This window comes from Amphiprion ocellaris, chromosome 17 (genome assembly GCF_022539595.1).
Source record: "Amphiprion ocellaris isolate individual 3 ecotype Okinawa chromosome 17, ASM2253959v1, whole genome shotgun sequence".
NCBI lineage: Eukaryota > Metazoa > Chordata > Actinopteri > Pomacentridae > Amphiprion > Amphiprion ocellaris.
This window is the reverse complement of record NC_072782.1, coordinates 20172334-20194631: the sequence shown is the minus strand read 5'-3', so window position 1 is coordinate 20194631 and position 22298 is coordinate 20172334. Positions and strand designations below refer to the sequence as shown.

Below are 22298 nucleotides of genomic sequence, written 5' to 3'. Positions count from 1 at the left end.
TATCCAGGCAGAGTTAATTCCTGCAATAGATGTAATCTCTCACCGGCTGACCACATGCACATGTTTTGGTCATGCCCCAAACTCACTGAATTCTGGCGTGCCATCTTCAATACACTAGGAAGGGTCCTCTGTCGTACAGTGAACCCTGACCCCCTCGTTTCTCATTTTGGATTGCCCCCAGCACTTGGTTGGTCCAAGTCCTCACAGCATGTTATTGCTTCCACCACTTTGCTTGCCAGGAGGCTCATTCTCCTTAAATGGACTCACTCATCCCCACCAACACACAATAGATGGATTCAAGAAATTTTACATTGCGTGAGACTCGAGAAAATCAGATTCTCCCTTAAGGGTTCCCTACAGGCCTTTCAAAAAATTTTGCTGCCCTTCCTACTTCATTTAGACACCTTGCACGTCGAAGCTGAAAACCATTGAACCGCCGAGCTGACGATTATGTTTATTTATAATTTTTTTTTTAAATTATCTTTCCTTTTTCTCTTATTATTAGTGTTTCTCCCCCTCCTCTTTTCCCCATTCTGTTGTCTGTGGTATGAATGAGAGTGATTGAGTGAGTCGTTTGGGTGGGAAAGGATACTTGCCTTCTAATGCACCTTGGTTTTAAGGAGACACTTATTCTCAACTGTTGCAGGGTTTAATTCATTTGAGGAATGACTATTTTTAGGATTTTTTTGGAAGATTTTTACAAATTTTTTGAAAATATTTACAAGAATTTTCTTGCCAAATTTGGGGGATTTTTTTTTTTTTTTTTTTTGTTAAATAAAACTTTTCAGGGAAACTTTTAAGGAATTATTAGAATTTTCTTCCTGAAGGTTTTGCAGATTTTCTGAAATGTGTGAAAAATTTTTTCTGAATTTTTGGATTTTTTTCAGACAAGGAAACAATATTTTTTGGTGCACGTAAATGAAGACAACAGGAGGGTTAAACTATTATACTTGTTGAATTCATAAAGTTATTGAAATAAATGCTTGAGGGTAAACTTTAAAGCAGTTCCTATAATTATGCGCATTCCCACAGTTTAACTTCCTGTGCTTTAGCTTCCAGGTTCTACCTTTTGTCTTGAAGGCCAAGTTCATTCCCAATAGAACATAAAGCAGAGAATCCTTTGTGATCTTATCAAATACTTTTCACAGTGATCATGAGAATAACTTTACCACTGAATTCGTTCCCACATATATACAGCAGATTATTCTACACGTTTTGTTTTGCATTTTTGTGAAATATAAGTACATACAGTTCAGAGATATAAGATAAATATCACCAGTCATTCAACGATTGGACTTTTTCTGACAGCTTCATTTTTAAAATATATTTCAACTTACCCATAATCAGAAACTTTTTGTCATTCTTGTCCAGTATTGCAGATTTGAAATCAATGATATGATGAGAAATAGCTGTGAACATTTTAGGCTTTCATCTTTTATAATTCTTGAGATATGGTCATCCAAACATAGTCTTATATATTATATATATATTTATATATTAAATATGTGAAAAAAAGGTGATGAAAGTGGGTCAGCAGGCAATTTAAAAAATATATTTTTTCTTGGAAAATATTTTATATATCAAAACTTTCACAAAGTTCTTCATAAATAGCCACAGTTTATGCTATAAAAATTTCTGGAATGTCAGAGATGGTTGAGCAGAAATTGTTCTGAAAATTTGATGATTTGAGATGCAATAAAACTTTTCTGTCACTCCAGTTGCCACAATGTTCCACTTTTTTCCAAATGTATATGATTGTTTATTGTAATAATGTACCAGGCTAAATATGAAAGGTGAGATTCTCCACTATATTATCAGAAGTTGAATTTCAACCAGTGCTGCACAACAATTCAGAGTATGTTTTTCATAGGGAGATTGATTTATTTTTGATCCTGCAAAACAAACACAGCTCAATTGAAACATCAGCCCAGAAAAAAAACAGTAAATTATTCAGTCTTTTATCTTCCATAGTTCAGAGATATTTTCACTCTAATGCAGCTTCAAATTTTAGTGCCAAATTCAATTTATGTCACATAGTATGATAGCTATATCAAGCAACAAAACACAGCTATCTTTATAGGTGTCCATATGTGTAAATGTGAGTATGCTGTAAAAATTTCCAGCAAGTCAGCGATAGCCGAGCAGAAATTGTTCTAAAAATGGACCCTCTTACATTTAGAGTATCTGGAATATCAAATCAAATTTCAAGATCAAAACAACTTGTGACTGCACCTCAAGAAATACCATCTCCCCCATGATAACTCTGGAAGCTTCCGAGAAGCTTTAACACTAACCATTGTTAATCTAAATTGAACATTTTGCACAGTTGTAGGAGTCTGTGTTGGATTCTCATTGAAGAGCATCTGTCAATCATCTGTCGTGACATTGCAGTGCCATATGTTCATCCAAGCATCCAATGTTGGAAAGCAGCGTGATCCGATCAGACGTTTTTCATTGGTTTTTGTGGCATTTACTTTTGCAGTGATTACAGTTTGTAATAATAAAGCTTTCATCCCTGCATGTGAAACTGTTCCATCAAACAAGGTTCCCCTATCAGTGTTTTGCAGAGACACAGTTGCAGCCTTCTTCATTTAGCTCCACCCAAAACAATAGTGATTAGTTTAACCCTTTGATGCACAACATGGGTCAAAAGTGACCCATATTCAATGGAAAATGGGTATCTCCTGACCCATGTTGTGCATCAACGGGTTAAAGAAACACAAACAAGCTAGGGCATTTTGTCTCCCTTATAGCAGGCAAAGTCAAATCATTAATTTGTACATAATAGGCTGGCCAAGTGAGACCAGTTCTCAGCTGAAAGGAGTGGAGCCTGACATGGTCTTCTGCTGTTGGAGTCCATTGTATTGTGAGTCTGTGCTGCTTTTCTGCTCAGCACAGTTATAAAAAAGTAGATATCTGACTTCTTGTAGCCTTTCTGCCTGGCTCAGCATGTCTGACCATCATCTACAAGACAGTAATCTCTAGAGACTGTTTGGGTGAAAATTCAGGAGATCAGCAGATTCAGAAATGCTCAGACCAGCCCCATTCTGACCTGTGTCTACAGGATTTTTAAAATTTTTTTTTATTTTTTATTTTTGCATGAAGCAGGTGCACTGGTGTTCCTAATGAAATACTTGGTGTACTTTTCAAATTTCTTCATTTTGATGCTGGCCAAACACCAGAGCACACGCTTTAACAGCAGATGCAGCACCCTTGGTTTAGAAGCCACTGTTGTTGCACCTGACAGCGGTTTTTGAGTAAAGCAGCAAAGAGGGAGCTGACGGTTACATTACACTGAAGCAGATGTACGAACACTGCTGTCTGCAGGCCTGCCCACTGACAGCCTGATCTTGTGTAGCTTCAGATCTCTTGTCTTGTCATTGGCAGTTGTGGCTGTTGTGTAAGAGTACAACTTTCTTTCAGATTCACCTCCGTTTTCATAAAGATCCACTAACCTCCCTGGAGTGATGCCGTAGAACCTTTTACTCTGGGCTCTGAGATGTGCGTTATTAATACAGATCCTCGGTGCTCTCTTGCCAGAAGGGACATAGACACGAAGAGGGTAATTTAAGGTCCTCAGCTCCTCACCTAAATTACATTACCTGCTAGATTACAGCAATTTTCCAGCCGTTTGCCTCCTCTGACCTTCATTACCGATATCGCCTCCCTGAAGTCTACAGGAGAGAAAGCTCCGTGTTCAATCTGAGCTCTCATTCTTGACCCCAAACACCCTGCTCTTGCTGTTAATAATGATCATGATAATTTATATTCACGTAGCACCACTTGTCGACCTACTGCACATTACAGTGGAAGGAATAAAATAGATTTTCAATCATTAGTTTGAAACCAGAACGCAGCATCAGTGTGGTCATTCAACAATAAGATTAAACCTCCGTAGTATAATTAACTAATTAAAACCGCAGTCTGTTAGAGAATTTATACTTTAAAAGGTCAGTTTGCATCCAAATTGTTTGTCATGCACTGTAAAGAACATTTTTTAAGTGCAATTTTATTAACAGTTTATTGTTATTTTACCGATTTTCCCTGTTTTGTTAAATTACAGATAATATCCAGTAAAAGCACAGAAATTAAAACTTAAATTTACATTAACATTTTTTCTAGCATCCTTGCTGCCAGATTTTTACGGTGTTTTGCAGATTTTGATTAACCCTGCCTTCATTAAATGAAAAAAATGTCAGACATGCACACAACATCCTTAATGACCCCTTGCAAATTTTCTTTCCAGAATGAACACTTCTACCTTCAGGTGGATTTAACCGCCTGCAAATTCAAGCGCAACCATTTTAAACTGCTTTAACTTTATATTTTCTTTTCCCACTTCTGTCACAACGCTCAACAAACAGCTCAATCTAAACTCTTGATGCATCTGTCAATGTTTTTGATCTCCATAGCTCATGTCTGGATCCCAATGTTCCATTCTGTCGTCATTGTTCATCTATTTTACATGAGGTACATTAAGGTGCTCTTTTAAGTGCAATATGTATGAAGGCTTTTGCAAAAGGTAAATGTACATGTATGTTTTTAATACATCATTTTACATATATATGGCTACTTTGGCCTAAGTTGTGTACTGTTGTTTTATTGTCTTATCTTTCCCGTATCACTCTGCAATGCCAGATATCTCCTGGACATCTTGTTTGCTATGACCTTTCCACCATGAATACATGTTAAACAGACACTCACAACCGCGCACATGTAAACAAACCAGCGTGCGTGGATGAATATGCAAGGTGATTTGGTCAGCCAGCAATTATCTCGAGATGGCGATCCCTAATGCAGTTAGCAAAATATCTGTTCCAGGCAGCTAATTTCTGCATGTATCCTCAGACTGACGAAAGAACCAATGTTTAATTTTCTGAAACTCCCGACAGATTTTAAAAAGCATGTTTTCCTTTTAAAATTTCCTAGATGACACAATTTATCAGAGCAATAAACTGTAAAAACAGAAAAAAAAAATGTCAGACTGAACTGGTCTGTGAACTATCAGGTGTGATGTATGGTTCTGTCAAGTAAATTGTGATATTTAACAAAATCTGTTCTACATGTCTCGTTCGAAAAATTTACCAATAAATAAATGCATTCAATTCTGCACCTCTCAGGTCAACTCAGTCACCCTGATTGACTTAGCTGTGACCAACTGTTGACAAGGATTCAGTTTTCAGCAGCACTGGAGGCAATGCTTCCACAGTGCAGAGAGGGGACAGCAAGAGAGACTGAGAGAAAAATAAAAAAGACTGGCTCGATAAAGTAATCGCAACATGGTACAAAAATAGTTGTCAGCTAGTTGTTTGGAAGGTACATTCAGTATGGTGAAACATCTCAGACAGAACTAAATCAGACTACTCAAAAACTCTACAAACACTATGAATACAAAAACAGAAGTCTGCAAAACTAACTGAATTAACAAAACTAAGCTAAGAAGGGGTACTCACAAGATTGGCGGAACTGAACACAGAGGGGAAAGCAGGCTAAGGAAATCCAGGGGCAAATGGAGACGAGACAGGAACAACTGGCTGGAGACTGAAGCACGGCTGGCGAGGATCCGGGAGGAGAACTGAGTCCATGTGTGGGAAATCCAGGAGGGGGGGAATGGAGTCCATGAAGGAACAGAGTCTGGAGGGAAGCGGGAAGGTGACAATCTCTATGATCTGGCAAGGAGTGACTGAATGAACTGAGTTTAAATGGCAGGAGGTGAAATCGTGAGCAGGTGAGCAGAGTGAGCTGATTACTGCAGCTGACCCTCATTGCAGTAATCAGCTGGGAGCAGAGTGCAGGCAGGTGAAGCAGGGAGAGCAAGAGGGCGAGTGAACAGGGAGAGAGAGACAGGATGGAGAGATGATAGACAGATACAGGGAGCCAGGCAGGTCAAAATAGATACAGAAGGACAAAGAAAGAAGGAAAAGAGGGAAAGAGGCAAAGGAACAGGCTCAGGGGCAGGGATCATGACATTAGTATAGGTGTAGGAGCAGATTTGAAATTGCTCTGTAATTATATTGGTGTCAGTGGGTTTCACTCGTAATTAATTGATTTTCAGTTTTACCTATATAAGGTAGGAACCTTTGTGGCTAGGTAGGGTTTCCAGCCGGAAGGGACAAATCAGTTTTTGACTGCTAAACGCTGAACGCGGACCGCTGTACACTGAATGCCGAACGCCGAAACTTGTGAATGGGAATTTGTGCACTTTGGAGTTTTTTGGGAAACGAATAAAGACACTGTGTTCAAGGCAAGTTAAAAAGAGTTGGACTTTCATTCATGAGTACGGTTATTAAGCACGTCAATTACGTTTTTATGATTCCCGGTTGGATGCTCTCAGTGGCTTAAAGCATTGGCTTAGCCCCTTTAACACAAGTCAAAAACTGCAACGGCTGCTAAGTTCAACAACGGCTGCTAGGACTTCTTTTGTTGCGTTTTGCTGGCGACGGCACGAGGACAGGGGAGGCATGACGGTGGCGGAGGCTTGGAGGAGGCACCTGAGAGAATCATCGCCTGTTTACCTGCATTCTTGGACCCAGCTGCGGGAGAAGAGCATGTCCACGCCGGTGAGGACACGGAGGAGCTTCACGGTAGCGGCTTTGAATGATCAATCTTCTGAAATAGGTATGTGTAGTGCTACCATTTATAATGATGGCCATATAAAAATACAATAGTGTGCACACATTACGGCGTAATCCCAATGCATTGGTTGCTGAAGTGGAAAAACATTGACTGTGTATTAAGTGAACTGTCAGACTTAAATGGAGGATTGTGCATTGAGTGACACACAGCCGGACGTCAGTGTGTCAGCTGTGGCTGGCAACCTGGACTCTGAGGCCGGCTGTAGTGATACGCTGACAAGGAAATGGGTGGTTAAACTGTCTGCTAAAGGACTTGCTGACAAGATAGACCAACTGCAATGTGGTAGAAAAACTAAGCTAAAAAAAGCAACCACTTTAAGAAAAACGATAAAAGATTTAATGCAAAGTGGTAAAACTGATGAGGTACAAAAATCTCTGAATGAGTTTTATGAACTATGTGGTGAAATAAAGTGTATGCATGATTCTTTAATGGGGTTGTTACCACCAGAAGAAAAAGAAAGACATGAAACATGGATGAAAGCTAAAATGATGTTTAACGATGAATTTGTTTACAGTGTTGGAGAGTGGGTAAAATCAAATGAAAACCGTGTGTCTGAAAATGGAAATAATGATGTTGGTGGTGAACATGATGATCTTGAACCCAATGACAGTGTCTGTAACATGGGTAAACATTCAAACAAAAGTTACACAAGTAACAGGTCAAGTACTGCTTCCTCAGTAAAAATAAAAGCAGCAGCGAAAAGAGCTACACTTTTGGTCCGAATGGCTGCTTTAAAGGAACGACACACACTGGAGGAACAGGAGCAGCAAATCAAAAGGAAAAAGGAACAACTTGAGATGATGACAGAACTGGCTGCATCAGATGCTAAGTTGGCAGTTTTGCAGGCTTCTGAGGGACAGGGCTGTTCTCAGGCATCAATGGATGGCATTGAACTCTTATTTTGAAAGAGAAAGAAGGAAACTGGTACAAAATGCACTCAGCCCAATGGCAAAGGAGTATGAGCCTGCATCCTGTAAAACAGAAGAGAAAAGAGAGTGGTCAATGCCACAATTTAAACAACCAGCAATGGAAACAAAACCTTTGGAAACATCAAAGGTTTTACAGCCTGTTACAACAAGTGATTGGGTAATTCAAAACAGGAAGCAAAATATGGATAATCAACATAAGGATCAGTTTTCATCTCGTGATGTTGTTAGTATTATGCACAAACAAAATGAAATAACAACTGCCTTAGTGCACCAACAGCGCTTGCTTTCTCTGCCAGCAAGAGAAATTCCAGCATTTGAAGGTGATCCATTCCAGTTCAAAGCCTTTGTCAAAGCGTTTGAGCAAGGTGTTGAGGAAAAAGCAAGTAAAGCTGACTGCCTTTACTACCTGGAGCAGTTCATAAAAGGGCAACCAAGAACTGGTGCAAAGTTGCCAGCACATGGACCCTGAGCGTGGCTGTATTGTGGCTAAAGCTCTTATCCAAGAACATTTTGGCAACAACTACAAAATTGCCATGGCATATATTAAAAAGGCTTTAGCTTGGCCAACAATAAAATCAGAGGATGCCAAATCATTATAAGCCTATGCTTTGTTCCTACGTGGGTGCTGCAATGCAATGGAGGAGCTTCATCATATGCATGAGTTGGATATGCCAAGTAATATGAAGACAGTTGTTTCTAAGTTACCATATAAACATTGGGAAAAATGGAGAGCTGATGCTCGACATTGTAAGCCTTAAAAGTTGATGCTCACCTCTCCAGCGCTGTGGGTCAGGCGGCTTACAATTTTGTACTGCTCTTATATTTTTCCTGTTCTGATATTTTGCTGTCCTCTGTGCTATAACATCACCAAAATGGCAGGACAGTTATCAGTCGGCTTTTTATTCCAGCTTGGCACACAACGTTGACCTGGCGCGCCCTCCTCACGGCGTCGTACTAGAAACAACATGAAACCGGAACAAATATATGGGACACTAAGTATGGCAATAAGGAAACCCAAAACAATAATCTAGCAAATACTTAAAATAATCTGTGAAATAAGATTCAAGACACAACATAAATAAACCCCAAAATAATGAACACAGTAAAGTAAATGTAAATTAACATAATCATACCTAAATCCATTGTTACAGTCTTCCTCTGCCACAGATGAAATGTCCACATTTCAATGAAAGACCTCAAAGGCGTGCAAAAGGCACAACATAACTGATATAAACAGGTAAACAGGTCTTGTATAACCCTGTAAACAATATAACAGATGCAGACATCCGCAATGAATGTTCATCATTTCCTTAAAGTGGAGTACAATTTAAAAAAAAATTTTTTTTCTTTAGTTTTGTAGATCATCATTAACCAGAAAATACATAGAACACAGTACCATACCAGTGCTGGACAATAAACAATGGGCACAACTACAAACATCAGCAGTATGAAACTCATCATGTAACAAAGTCTCTGTACTTATGTGGGCGACAAATCCTGCGTCCAGAGTGGGACACAACAGGATGGGCAACTGAAGAAGCAGGTGGGGACACACTGGGCTGGGAAACCATGGGAGAACGGGGAGGAGAGGGTGGTGCACTCTGAGGAGCTGTCTCAATGACAGATGCTGAAGTGGATTGCCCAGTCCTTGGTGGCATATATGTAGGGGTGGGTGGGTGAAAAGGCAAGGCACCTGACAAAGCAGTAACAGGAGGTGCTGCTGAGGGAGCATTGTCCAGTCCGGGTGAAAATGTCTCTCTTGGGATATTTTGCAAATTCCCTTTGTACTCTTTGAGTCTGTTATGGTGTACAATCCATTTCCGTGAATGTGCTTTCCTAGGATCTGTAATCTCATAGGTAACACTGGGATGTCCATCTTTTTTCATGCTTTTCAAAATGACAAATGGCCCTTTCCATCTTGGAGCCAGTTTGTTCATCTTCTGAGCTGGATCATCCAGGAGGACAAGGTCCCCTGGCTCGTGTGGACGGAAAACAACCTTCTTGTCGTATTGTAACTTTTGACGCAACTTGCGAAGTGCTGAGCTTTGAGCTGCAAATGCATGTGTCAGACGTGAAGACAGATAAGCTGCATAAGCCGCAGGTGTACCTGGTGTAGGTGGGGTCACTGTTGGACTACAGTTCAATATAACGTCCAGTGGCAAGTTAGGTTCCCTACCGTGTACCAGGAAGAATGGGGAAAACCCTGAGTTACATGCAAGTTCCACTTGTGGAAGAAACTGATCCCATTCACCACCAGTTTGTGCTATGTACTTAGCCAGTTGGTCTTTCAAAGTCCTGTTCAGTCTCTCCACCATGCCATCTGATTGTGCATGGTATGGGGTGGTGCGTGTTTTGGTTATCCCCAGCAACTGACACAGTTGCTTGACAAGGTCCGATTCAAACTGTCTACCCTGGTCTGTGTGAATCGACTCAGGCACACCATGGTGTGTGACATAATCCTGAAAAATGATTTTTGCTACTGTAAGGGCACGTTGGTCTTTCATTGGAAACAGGTTTGCATAGCGTGTAAAATAGTCTGTCATGACCAAAGCATACCTATTGCCCTGAGATGTAACAGGTAACTCAGTGATATCAGCAGCAACTTTCTGAAAGGGTCTGTCTGCTTGGATAGGCTGAAGCGGGGCACGTTCATTGGGTACAGGAGAACCTCGTTTTTGAGAAGGGAGGCACGTCCCGAGCAATGTAAGGCCAATAACAGATACATCTAGCTCTGACGTGTGTTCCGCATTTAAATGTCCACTTAACTGACTCCCATGTAAGGCAGCTGAGGCTGTGGGGACAAGTACTTTTGGAAGAACAACTTGAAAGTTCACAGGTGAGTTGGGACTCTGCTTAGTCTTTCTACAGAGAATCCCATGTCTAATGGGGAGGTTGGGATACTCATGCCACAGTTTTCTCAATGAAGGGGAGGATTTCCTCAGTTTACCAATCGGGGGCCTACTTTCCCTGTCTTTTACCCAGGAAATGACTGTACTAAGACACTCATCATTCTGTTGCTGTTGTTGTAAGTGTTCAGTGTCAATAGACAGTGTACTGCTGATTTCCGAAGTTAGACTGTCATGTGTCAGTGTCTGCAGCGGTATGTGTGTCAGCGACAGCCACAGTAACACACTGTTCAGTTTTGTCAATATTGTCTGTGCTGGGACGTCTGGACAAGGCATCAGCGTTAGCATGCTGTCTACCTTTCCGACGTGTGATAGTGTAGTCATAGACGTCCAGTTCCAGGATCCATCTACTGCGTCTGCCTGTGGGTTCAGTGTCCACTGTGGTCTTCTTCAGGCTTAGTAGGGGCTTGTGGTCTGTGATCACAACAAAGGAACTGCCTGAAAGAAAGTGTTTAAAGTGTCTCACAGACCAAACAACTGCAAACAATTCACGATCAAAAGTTGACCATTTCCTTTCTGAGGAATTCAGGGTGTGGCTCGCATAGGCAATAACATTTTCTTTATTGTCCTGTCTCTGGGCTAACACTGCCCCTATGCCCTCTAGTGACGCGTCAGTGTATAGCAAGAAGGGTTGCGAAAAGCTAGGATGTGCCACAACTGGTGGGTTAGTAAGAGCATGTTTCAGTTACTGAAAAGCATTCTCACACTCAATTGTCCATCTAAAAGTAGCACCTTTATGAGTCAGTGAGTGAAGTGGAGCAGCAATGATAGGAAAGTTTTTAACAAACCTACGACAGTAGAAGCACAGTCCAACAAATGCTCTCACTTCTGTGACAGTCCTAGGAGATGGCCACTTGCATACTTTTTCCAGGTTCTTCACATCTGGCTGGAGTCCATGGCTGGAGACAACATGTCCAAGAAAAATCACTTCGGTTTGGGCCAGGTGACATTTCTTTGGTTTTAGTTTAAGACCAGCTGATCTGAACTGGCCAAAAACTTCACCAAGGGTCTTGAGGTGGTCGCTGAAGGTTTGGCTAAAGACTAGCACATCATCTAAATAGATTAGGCAGTCCTTCCAATGCAAGCCGTGAAGGACTAATTCCATTAGTCTCTGGAATGATGGTGGGGAGGCATTTGTCAGTCCCATTGGCATAACTTTGAACTGATAGAGACCGCTCCCAGTGTTGAATGCTGTCTTCTCTCTGTCCTGCGGCTCGAGCTCAACCTGCCAATATCCACTTGAGAAGTCCATGGTGCTGAACCAACAGGAGCCTGACAGACTGTCGAGTGCCTCTGCTGGACATGGCAGGGGGTATGACTCTTTGATAGTGGCTGCATTTAGCTTTCTGTAGTCAATGCAGAATCAGTAGGTACCGTCCTTCTTACGTACCAAAACAACCGAGGAGGACCATGGGCTGTAGCTCTCCTCGATGACATCCCGTTCCAGGAGCTGTTGGACTTGCCTGTCGATCTCTCCTTGGATGTTTGGGGAGGCCTGGTACGCTCTCTGCTTGATTGGGGGAGTGTCACCAGTCCTGATACTGTGCTTAACTCGGTCTGTTCGCCCATAGTCATGGTCATGTGCACTAAACATGTCACAGTAAGATAAAAGTAAAGACTGGAGCTTTTGTGTCTGCTCAGTTGTTAAAACTGAGTCATTTAGGTTAACGTCTGACAACAACTGCTGTGTAGACGGCTCAACATGGGTAGTAACTGCATTTACATTGGTCTCAACTATGCAGTAGTCATCATCACAGTCCTGGCCTAGGGGATAAAAATCACCTAGTTCAGTGTCAGTGGGTACGTGTAAATCAGAGGTAGTTGGATTCATAACTCCAACATATGTAAAACTTGCTTGAACTGGAGCACCAGTACGTGCAGCCAGTAAGCCGTGGGAACTGGGTGGCCCTGTTTCAATAACACCAGTATAGTCCATGTTATAGTCAGGCATGCCAATGGTGGGTTGTACTTGAGCTAGAACAGTCATTTGTGACATGGCAGGCACTAAGAGTGGGGTCACAGTAATGGCATTGCAACTTAAAGGGGCTGTTTCTGTAGCACACAAAAGTGGAACACTTGCACGGTTACCCACTTTGAGAGCACCTTCTTTCAGATCTAAGACAGCAAAATGTGCAAGTAAGAAGTCCCAGCCTAATATGACAGGCTGTGTAACATTCCTGACAACCTGGACTGTGTGTGTAAACATCTCACTGCCTAGCCTCACATTCATAGAGAGAGGTGCCTAGGTTGTCTAAGTAGTCACCTGTCACAGCTCTAGGGACAACTTGAAGTCGTTGTAGTATTTTAGTTCTCAGAGAGGGGATTGACAATCTAAAGGCTTCACTAATCAGAGAGATGTCTGAGCCAGAATCGATGTATACTTTTGTAGCCACATTTTCAATAATGGCCAGTACATTGCATGTGAATGCCCTAGGTTTGGAGTGCTGTACACGTTTAGCCTGGACCTCGCCACTAGAAGCAGACACTTGGCCCTTAGCGCCTGCTACCAATCGTTTCCCTGTTTGTGGTGGTCTTCCCTAAAGGTCACATGCTGATCTCTGTCATATTGTCTTTGTCTATCCCTGCCTGAGTGTGCAGATGGGGACCGGCGTCTACCTGAGTCATAATTAGAGTCACGGTCATAGTCACGATATGGTGAAGAACTGTCGCCACGATGAGGAGGATACCATCTCTCTGGGCTGCGGGGTCTGGAGCACCTCTCGTAGCTATAGGCACAGTCCTGGTGGTGAAGTGAGGATGATGGTCCACATGAGTGTTGACAGCAGGGGTAGTCCGGTGAACGCCGGGAGAAGCTGTAGTCACTGTGGGACCTGCTGGACCGGTTGTAGGTGGGTGTAGTTGAGTGGGCGTCTCAAACAGGAGACACTGATGGAGTGTGTCGATACCTCTCTCTGCCGCGATCACCTCTGTAGTAGTCAGAGTGTTCATCATGTCTGGAATGGCTCACATTATGTTTTTGTGAAACAACATGCAGCTTCAGAGTCTGAACATCTTTGGAAAGCTGCGTTATTGCATCGAAAAGTTCATCAGAGTGGTCTGTCTGGCTCTTTTCATTTTTTGTGGACACCATAGCAGACAGTAGCTCTTCTCTGGATACTTGCGGTGTAGCATACAGTGTGGTACTCACTGAGGAAGGAGGTGGAAGGAGTCTCAGAGCCTCTTGGGCACGTTCACATTTGCATGCCACTGCCAGAGCCTATTCCAATGTAGCTGCACCATGCTCATGACATTTTGATTGAAGAACAGGGTCCGGCAACAAATCTTCTGAAACGTTCCATGGCAATAGCTGCCTCGCCATAGTTGGGAAAAGCTTCTAGTACTAGCCTTGTGATTTCTGCAGCATAAACTTCTAATAGTTCTTTGGGCAGGCGTTGTCTTGCATTAACAAAAGTTTGAAAATGAAGCAAAAATTCCTTCCTGCCAAAAACATCATTGAGTTTTGCCACACATTGTTCATAGTCTTCTTGTACTTGTGGCGAAAGTGATAACCAGTATGCTAATGCATCTCCACTAAGGCGAGTGGGAAGTATTGTAGCAATATGTGGCTGCTGTCCATCTGCGCAGGCTTTAACTGCCAGCTCCAATCTGGTTTTCCAAAGAGTAAAATTTGCTTTGTCCTTTCCGTCGCCATGAAAACATGGCGGCAATTCCACTCGGTAGTGAAATACTGTCTTTGATGTGTCCTGCGGGGCTGCCGTGCCCTCCGGAGCATCGCCATTAGCGCTGGAGTTGTCCTCAACTCCTCCAGCCGTTGCTTGCTGCTGCGACATGAAAATACTGTCCAACTAAAACGGCCAGGTAGAAACTCTGGGTGTGCACAAAAAGATATCCGTAGACAATATTCTTGTATCGCCCGTGGAAGTTTTCCACCAACGTAGCTAGTTGACTGCCTTGGCTAATTAGCATCGAAGATGAGCAAAAACACTGCTGCCACCAGTCTGTAAGCCTTAAAAGTTGATGCTCACCTCTCCAGGGCTGTGGGTCAGGCGGCTTACAATTTTGTACTGCTCTTATATTTTTCCTGTTCTGATATTTTGCTGTCTTCTGTGCTATAACATCACCACAATGGCAGGACAGTTATCAGTCGGCTTTTTATTCCAGCTTGGCACACAACGTTGACCTGGCACGCCCTCCTCACGGCGTCCCCATTCAAAAAGGTCGTACCAGAAACAACATGAAACCGGAACAAATATATGGGACACTATGTATGGCAATAAGGAAACCCAAAACAATAAATTATCAAATACTTAAAATAATCTCTACACAACATAAATAAACCCCAAAATAATGAACAAAATAAAGTAAATGTAGATTAACATAATCGTACCTAAATCCATTGTTACAACATTATGGAGGCTCAGGATCAGAGAGCTCACTTTGTTGATGTGGTCGTATTTCTGGAGAAGCATGTGAGGATCCTGACTGATCCAATATTCGGAGATATTGAAACACATGTACCACAAAATACAGCTATCTTAAGACCTGCTAACAAATTCAAAATGCAGTCAAAGACATTTAAAGGGAAAGAAAGCAGTTTTGCTGCTATGGTGACATCTGTTCATTCCCCTGAAGAAAAGACAGACACAAACAACACAAAGAAACAGGACCTTTTGTATTGTCATTGCTGTTCAGGTGTTCATATTCTTTGAAGTGCCGTGTGTGTGTGTGTGTGTGTGTGTGTGTGTGTGTGTGTGTGTGTGTGTGTGTGTGTCTGCAGTGGGAGGGTTGGTGGGTGTGGAGGGTGTGGAGGGTGTAAGGTAGGGGGTTGGGGGTGGGGGTTGACTTTTCACACTTGCATTGGTTTTTTAAGAGAAAAAGGACACACAAACAAAACTATACAGTTTATACTTTATTTGAATCAAGGTTCATACAGCTTTTATAAAAGTAAATAAAAGCGCATCACAGGCACTTTTCAACACTGTCAAAATCCTAAATCTCAAACACCATGCAGAGCAGCAGACTACAGTCACCTTTTCTCTTATGTACAGTGGATGTGTTTACCACACATTTTCCAGCAATGCCCTCAACAGGGAGAAATGATAATGGACATGAGGTGTCTGTTCCCCTCAAGTTCCAAACTTTTACCGACTTTCCATAAAAATGTCTGTTGGGATGGGGATGAAGCCTGGAAACTCCTGCAATTACGTGTCTATATATAGTACTCTCTGACCTGACATTAATAGCTATGAACTGCTTCATAATGGCTGGTCGTGGTTCTGTCAGAGGTTCAAGGATGGATTCCTTAAAAAACACCATCTAGCACAGGGTTCCCCAATTAGTTTTCCCCAGGGGCCAAATAATTTCAAATGTGCCAAGCCAAGGGCCAAAACATACACTTTGTTTTTTGTGCAAGTTGACGTTATTGCTATTATTTGTAGTAGTAGTAGCAGCAGTAGTAATAATTTATACATCTAACTCTCAAACCTAGAGGCTCGCACAAAACAAGAAATTGTACTGTAAACAAATTAAGTCCAAAACCAACCATTTATTTACCTAAATGCCCATTTATAACACTCACACTCTCACCAACACACTGAAATATATTAATTTTAAAGATCTCAAACCAAATGCATTTACATCTATATGGTCCATGCTCATACAAAGCTTAAACAATGGCACTAACATGACAGCAGAGCATCCTGAGGCAGAGGTTACTGTCAGATTTTCAACAGATTTTCAAGGTCTGACATATCATTGAATGCTATTGTACTGTAATTATATTGTTTAACAGTGTACATCTGAAAAACGTCCAAACAGCTTTCCACAGACACATCACATTACTACAACATATTCATCTGTCATGAAGTACCAAGTTAGATTAGATGACACCAGAACCAGCAAACAACAAAGGCAACTATTTCATTATTTACACACAAACACAGATTTTAAGATGTTTCTGGTACTTTTAAAATGTGGCTAAATGCAACAATAACACGAGTTACATTTGTATAAATGTACATATCAGATCATATCAACATATAACTACCAAATAATATTAGCTTTTTTGGGGGGGCAAAAATTCCATTAAAATATTTAAAGCATGAAAAGATGCAACAAAAAATGTAATCATAAGTGTTATTGTTGCATTATGGACAAAAATAAATGCTCACTCACCAATCAGTGAGAGAAGTGACAGCACTGGGAGGAGGCAATGCTTCTGATATCAGGCCTGTACTCTGTTGTGGCAATCCTGAGGCACTGGTCAAGATGAGCATTGGACAGTCTGTTTCTGTCCTGGTTTTTGATTGAGTTCATTGAGGAGAATGATGACTCACATATGTATGTGGAGGGGAACATTGTGAGTAGGAGCATTGCAATACCTCTGGTGTTTTTAAAGCGAGCTTGGGGAACCATGTTGATCCAAAAGTCTTTCACCCCAACATCCCTGTGTTGTGCTTTGAGCACATCAGATGTTCCCATCTCCAAGACCTCCATCTGAAGAGCTGCCTCATCAATGGAAGGCCACACCTTTTTGGCCTCTGCAGTCCACTGACCATCAGCTGAGACAGAGAATGGCTGTCTCAGGAAGAGGAGGATGTCACTTGAGAGTTTGGGGGTGCATTCAAAACACTCATAAAAGTTTTTTGCCAGGCTACTCACAAAATCCTGCATCACTTGATCCTCACCCATGTTGTTCTTCTCGCAGTGCTCCCTCAGACGTGGAAAGTGCAACTTTCTCCCCTGAATGTCTTTCTCCAGAAGTTTTACCTTTGACCGGAAAGCTTCAACTGCCTTGTACATGTCCACAACAGTGTGGTTCTTGCCTTGTAGTTGCAAATTAAGGCAATTTAGATGAGACATGATGTCACACAGGAAAAAAACATATCCCATCATGTCATTGTCAATTAAAAATATTTTAAATTCCTGGGCTCTTTGGCTTTGCAGGGTAGATAAGAAGGACGCCAGTTCATCACGTAGGTCGCACACCCTCTCCAACACACGGCCTTTGCTCAGCCAGCGGACATCGTTATGCAGCAAGAGATCCTTGTGTTCCGCTGATATTTCATCCAGCATCGCTCTGAAAAGGCGATGTTGCAAACTGGAATTTTCATGAACGAAATTAACAAGTCTTGTAACAGTATCCATCGTCTCTTGCATCTTCCCACACAGTTTGGCGCACAGCACTGATTTGTGAATGATACAGTGAAATGCCAGGAGTGCCGGATTAATGGCGGAAAGCCTGCTTACCAAGCCCTTGTGTTGTTCCACCACTGACGGAGCCCCGTCGGTGACAATGGAGACGATTTGCCAACATCCAAGCCATTCTTCACAAAGAATTGAGTCAGTACGGTAAAGATGACTTCCCCGGTTGTGCGCCCAGTCAGAGGAAGAAGACACAGCAACTCTTCCCGAAACGTCTTTCCATCAAAAAATCTTGCAAAAACAGAAAGCTGTTCCCTATCAGTGCGGTCACAGGACGAGTCTATGGCTAGTGAAATAGCTTCAGCTTTCTTCAAATCGGTGGGAAAAACAGTCCACGGCTAAAACTTCCACTCTTCGTGTAGCCGTGTTAGCCGACAATGGCACCTGCTGTAGTAGTTCTACAACAGTCTTCTTTTGTTTTTCATCATGACGTAAAACTTCGCTAACCATAGCAACTGCACAGGATTTCATTAACTCAGCATCAGCAAATGGCTTGTTAGCTTTAGCCAGGTACCAGGATATCTGCAATGATGCAGCTGTGGCGCTCTCTTGTGCCGATGTTGATTTAGAGATCGTCGATACGGAGTGCTTGAATGATGTTATCATATTTGCTATCTTTTGCTTGCGCTGATCGGACTCTGGAGGATAGTTGGCATTGAAACTGGCAGCATGCATAGTGTTGAAGTGCCGCTTCAGATTATCTGTTTTGCAGACAACCACAGTTTGCATGCAAATCAAGCATGTTGGCTTAGCTTTAGCGTGATCTGGTAAAATAAAACAAAAACAATCAGTCCAGTCAGATTTAAACTGATGGTTTTCAAAGTCCGCTTTATGCTTCTTCGTGTTAGCCATGCTCTTGGGTTTGGACAGATGTGCCTGGTACCACCACTATTAGCGTTCAAGGTAGACAGATTCACTGCAGGACTGAAAAGAGCGTGCAGGAGATCTTACGTTCATGCGCGTTCGATGGCGTGAGGTCGGAGGTCAGGGGTACGGTGTGGGATGAGATCAAAATGAAAAAGCGCAGCACATTTATTTTCCACATTAGGACAGGTGTGTTAGTGCGGTTGATTTGGTACGGGCCAGACATTTGTATACTGCGGGCCGGATGTGGCCCGCGGGCCGCCAATTGGAGTTCGCTGATCTAGCAAATACATATGCTGACCTTTCTGGTCTAGATCTGTCATTCAAATATGTTACAAGTTTGCATGACATGGCAAAATGATCAACTTTAGTTACAGTGTTCAGGGTTCGTCTGATGATACATTATCAACACTGCATGCACACTACCAGACAAATGTTTGGACACACCTTGTCATTCAGTGGTTTTTTGTATTATTTATACATTGTAGATTAATACTGAATATTAACTCTTTTTTGTTTACAACATAATTCCATATGTATTTATGTATTGAATGAGAAGATGTGTCCAAACTTTTGACTGGTAATGTAGATCAAGCTCATCTAGGATGATATGACAGTGGCATCACTGTAAAGGGCAAAGCCTTTTCTTCTTTTGATCAAAGAAGTTCATGTTACAGGCATAGAGAAAATCTGTTGACCTGGAGAAGTCGGCATGTTACTTTAAGAAATGCTGCGTCACTGACGTCATCACGTTAGAGTTGCTCGTCCAATCACGCGTAGTCTCGCAAGAACCGCGCGATACACAAATAGACAAAGAAGTCGTCTTTGTTATGTGAGTTTTTACAATGGCGGCCTGGTATCACAAGTCCAACTCACCCAAACTCCTCGCATAACACAGCCTGGACATGACCGACTGGTTCCAGTGAGACCCGCGATAGACACTGAGAAGAAGCTGTTGAGCGTTATCAGTGGGCTGTCTGGCCAGAGAGGACCGCTGGAGCAGAAGTTGGAGCAGAAGTTGGAGGAAAAGCTGGAGCGGTGTCAGAGCTGCAGGAGAGGATGGCCGCCATGGAAGCCAAATTAAGCACTTTCTCCAGCGGAAAAGAGGAGAGCAACAGTCCTAAAATTGCGGTAAGAATATATTCCATTTGTAGGATATTTTTAGTGAGTTTTAGCACAATGCTTTGAATTGGTAACATTAAGCACTGATATCATGCAGTCCTCCATCTTTGTTAACAAACGTGACTTTATTTTTTGCCTTTTTGTAGTTTTAGGAACAAGGGTAAGACAGTTTATTCTTTTCTTTTTCATTTCTTTTTTGTTTGAAAAAAATATTTACTGTAAGCATGTATAATAATTCATTGTCAGCTGAATGCACACAATTAAATTGTTGTACTGTAGATTGTAAACCATTTATGCATTCATTCAAATTGTGTCTGCTAAACTGTTAAACTGCTAAAACTGTTTTAAATTACTTTACAGTTGACTCAGCAGTTATTCTGCTGTGCGTATCAAATGAATTTCTGATTTATTTTCACAGACCGGGCTCACCTCACAACGAGGCAGTCAGGACATATTTAGTTAAAACTTTGGCTGAAGTCCAGATGTGGAGGATGTGGAGACAGACGTCTTTCTATGTAAGTATCCTGTTTAAAATTGTTCTAAATTTTTCGATTTCATCAACAGCAACAAAAGCCAACAATAGCTGAAAATAGCAGGAAATAATAATGAGGCTAATAATGGCTTCATTTAACTGTTTTCCTCTACGGAGGAACTACCGCTACAGTCAACCCAACATGGCGGGTCAGGCGGAGACCATGAAGTCTTCTGCTCGGAGTCGCCAGAGAAGAAAGAAAGAGATATTAGTTTGATTCATTACATTGTGTGTTTTATATAAGATGTGGTTAGAATAATATTTCTGGTCACTGTAACATTATTTTTCTGTTACATTAGTAAATGTATTGATTGAGTGATATTGATTTCCTGTACTGATTGTGTTCACAGCTGCTGGATGCCAGGAAGAGGGTCCTTACTCCAGATGAAGAGCACTTACGGAAGGGCATCACAACTGACAACTGTGTGTGGATGGATAGTGCAGCCTCCATCCTTCCGCAGCAAGGAGCTTGCCAACCTGCTGCCCTACAGGCAAGGCTGGAGGCTGATGTGAGGTACAGAGCTGCACATCACAGCCGTTTTCACAGTGGACAGCCGTCTGATAGAATGAAGCCACAAAAGTATGACACAGCAGCAGCAAAGAGACATTTTAAGCCAGAGCTGATGCCTGAGACCAGCTCGGTGTGAGAGGCCATCTTGCCCATTTTTTAGTTTTTAATTTGTTTTGATATGTATGTGTGTGTGTGTATATATATATATATATATATATATATATATATATATATATATATATATATATATTAGGGCTGGGACTTTAACGCGTTAATTTCGATTAATTAATTAATTAATTAATTAATTAATTAATTAATTAATTAATTAATTAATTAATTAATTGCCGCAAAAATAACGCGTTAAAATGGTAACGCAATTAGTTGCACCCTCCTCAGTTCCCTCATTTCTGGCACACCAGTAAGTCTGATGAACACTCCAGCCCAGTAGGTGGCGGTAATGAGCCTAAAGTCTGTTTGTAGCCATGAAGAAGAAGCACAGGAAGCACTGAGTGAAGTCAGGCACTGGTGAACAGTGAAGGAAGACGAGATTGAGCTTGCTGGGCAGAAAGTTTTCATTTAAAAATCTTCCCGATGGCAGCTTGGATAAAAGCCTGGTTGTGTGCAAATTGTACAACAAAGAGTTTTCTGATCACTGCGCCACTTCAAGCCGACGGTATCACCTCAATGTAAAACATGTTGCTGTTAGCACCAGAGCTAACATTAGCTACGAGTCATGTTAATGGCTAACGGTGTAGCCATCCCATAATGGACCACTTTTCTAGACAGTGCTTGAGTTTACAGAAAGTCTTAAAATGTTGAATAAAATCGCTATAGTTGCACTTAGATTTGCAGTAATCTGTGAATGTAGCAGACAGATGAAAAATGCAGATAAATAGAAATGAAACATTTTTGTGGTTTAAGTTTTTACTCCGTTGAGGCTCTGCCTCCTTGGAGGAGGAATAACCTAAACAACAAAAATATCTCTTTTAATAACTTAATTATAAACTTTTTGTTTATAAAAAAAATTACATAAATAAAAATTGATATTCCTATAAAAAGAGCCATCAAAATTCCACCATTTATCAGACCCAGAAAAGATGGAAACAGAATGAATCTCTGGATTTTCAACTTTCTGAAGCTCCTTGAACTACTTATGCTGATTTTATGTGCCATACAGTGGAAAAAACAACTAAATTCAGGCTTTAAGTCATCAAAATCACTTTTTTCTATATGTCCCATTTTCCTTTTTTAAAATAAATTTTAAATTATAAACACGTATATGTCTATTCATTGATTCAACTGTCAACCACAATTTTATTTGAATTGAAAAACTTTACTTATTGTGTCAAATATTGCTATTTGACAAAACTGCAATTAATTGTGATTAATTGCAAAGCCTGTAATTAATTAGATTAAATTTTTTAATCGCGTCCCACCACTAATATAAATATATATATATATATATATATATATATAGATATAGATATAGATAGATAGATAGATAGATAGTTGAACTTTGAACAATTTTATTTCATTTTTTGTAAATTTTATTTTTATAAAGAACAGTTTATCTTGTTTTAATTTTGGATTTTGGGAACTCTTGCAATCTATACTGTTCAATAAAGCTCTTGCCT

The 22298-nt window shown here is 41.2% G+C and overlaps 1 protein-coding gene and 1 long non-coding RNA gene across 4 annotated transcripts in view; both read left to right on the top strand.

The window, feature by feature from the left end:
* Positions 1-22298, top strand: part of LOC111565803 (membrane-associated phosphatidylinositol transfer protein 2) — a 189019-nt gene that overhangs the window by 95421 nt on the left and 71300 nt on the right. The window lies entirely within an intron of this gene.
* LOC129350980 (uncharacterized) lies at positions 15350-20667 on the top strand. Its single transcript, XR_008604586.1, has 2 exons — positions 15350-20136; positions 20504-20667. It is a non-coding gene; the product is annotated as an uncharacterized LOC129350980 (long non-coding RNA).